Consider the following 2,335-nt stretch of genomic DNA (forward strand, 5'->3'; position numbering starts at 1 on the left):
TGCAAGGTCTCCACCTCCAAATTCATACTAATGTTTAACGTGTCAGGGCTTTAATCTGTGTCTTCCTGAATTCATATAAAAACCTAAGCTCTTAACATGCTGGTCCTAAGATTGAGGATCAGCATGTTTCTCTGCAAGTAAAACCTGCTGTGAGTTTCGGACTTTTAGGTCAGATCTGTTAACCTCTTTTCCTTGAGACACTAAGAAGAGTTTACCTAAGAGTCCCTTGAGACTGTTTTCTTTCCATTGGCAGAAAATTTTACATTCCTTAATACTGACATGTAACCTATGTCCAAGGTTCAATTTCTCCTGTACCTTTTAGTTTCAAAAGGTGGCCCTGGCCTTTCTCCTGTTTTCAAATGGCTTCTAGTCTTTTTCTTTCTTTGAAGATGGGGACAAGATAGGTATTACACAATCTGACCTATCATACCTGGAGCCCTGCCCCCTCACTTTTTATTTTTTATTTTTTGAGATAAGGTTGTTTTTTGACTTCTAATCCTCTTACCTCGGCCTCTCAGGTATTGGGGTCATAGGTCTGTCTTATTGTTCTTGGTAAGATAAGGACTCTCAACCTGAATAACAAGGCCTGTAGAGCTTAACAGGGGGAGGACGTGCCAAAAAAGGAAAGGTATGGATTTCCAATATCTAGCACAGTAATGGACCCAGGGAGTGGGCAGTGACTATGGACTGAATGATAAAGAACACTGGCATTCACGACGGAGGAAAGCTTGGGCCCAGAGGGGCTAGGGAAGACCGAAGAGCAAGTTTTGTGAGTGTTCAGGGCTTTAAGAATCAAGTTCCCATAGTGGTTACAGATAAAAGACAGGTCCCAAACGACAAGGAGTAAAGTCTGATTTTGGATTCAACAACTGGGAACTGACTGGTGATCAAGTTTCTGCATTGTGGTTGTACTGAGGAGTCAAGAACAGGCGAGGAGACGGGACAGAGACTTTGAGAAATGGAAGGAAGTGAGGTGAGACACTTGTGCGCATGTCAGTTTGCATGACGGGAGGCTGGAAAACTGTAGCTAACTTTTCATCTCACCCACGATTTCTCCACGGAGATGGGTAGGAACATCACGCTCACTTGCTGCTGTAATTTCACAATCGAACTAAGCTACAATTTACGAACAAATAGGATAGGCCAGCTCTATTTCAACTCTGACTTGTCTCCGTGTAGGAGATAAAAAGCAGATTGTGGTCACTATCATCAGCCCTACACTGGACACACCTAAAACTGATGTGGCCACTTACTGAGTGCCTATTCTTTCTAGTAACTGGACCAAACTGAACAGAAGACCGACTAGAAAATGGTGCAATTGAGGCAGGAGGATAAAGGTTTCAGATGGGGAGAGCAAATCTGGTGCACACCACCAGCCTGGGTAGAACCTAGACATGGTGATGGCGGTTGATGGGAGCCCAAGTCTTGGTTTGGTTTTATGGACTGATACATGACCATGGAAATGGAGAGTTGATGAGGCCAGGGGTTGTCAGACTGGGAAATCTCTGGGATCCATAAGGGGTGGGGATAGAAGACAGGCCTGTTAAAAGGACTGCCACCCAGTTTACAGAGTGTTTCTATCTGTCTTTTCCAAAAGTTTTTGCTGAGCCTCTTGCTGCATCTAGAGCAGACAGGCTTTCTGTAGGAGGGGCTTGGTCTCTCCATGGATGGAGACTCAAAAAACATTTTGAAAGCTCCTTGTCCATGTACAATCCAACTTGAGAAATATTCTACCATTATGCAAATGCATGCAATTAACTCTCTTCTTACACAGTGTGGTATGGATGTAACTTTAATTCTCAAAAATTCTCAAAAGGTGTGACACAAATTTTCTTAAGAAGAATGATGAGTCAGGAGATCCTATCCCGTTGGCTCACCAAGAAATGTCAATCATAGGCACACTGGTCCAAGTTCCTAGAGTTTAAGTCCTATCCTCCAATGGCAAGCCAGTATCCTTAGGGCTGGCTTCTTATTGGTTTGTAGGTATGGGCGGGGCCACCCACTTGGCTTACACTGGCTCCACCCCCATTCCATGCAAAAGAAGTCAGAGCTCTGGTGAGCCCATGTGATTGGTCATGTGGTAGATGAAGGATTCGCCCCACCCCTTCAATGACGTCACCACCAACTCAAACTCTCTCGAGAGCTTGCCCAGAGGTGCTGAGGGCTCTAGACCCAGGGGGTCCAGGGGAGGGGGCTGCGGCAGGCCCCACCCCCTCCAGAGACTGGAGGCCCGCGGGGTCCAGGGGCCAGGAGGGGCCCGTGGAAAGAGCCCAGGGGGTCCCCAGGCACACTCTACACCCATTGGCTGGCCTCGTCGGCATGCAAATAAGGCAAC

Source organism: Arvicanthis niloticus, chromosome 14 (genome assembly GCF_011762505.2).
Source record: "Arvicanthis niloticus isolate mArvNil1 chromosome 14, mArvNil1.pat.X, whole genome shotgun sequence".
Classification (NCBI taxonomy): Eukaryota; Metazoa; Chordata; class Mammalia; order Rodentia; family Muridae; genus Arvicanthis; species Arvicanthis niloticus.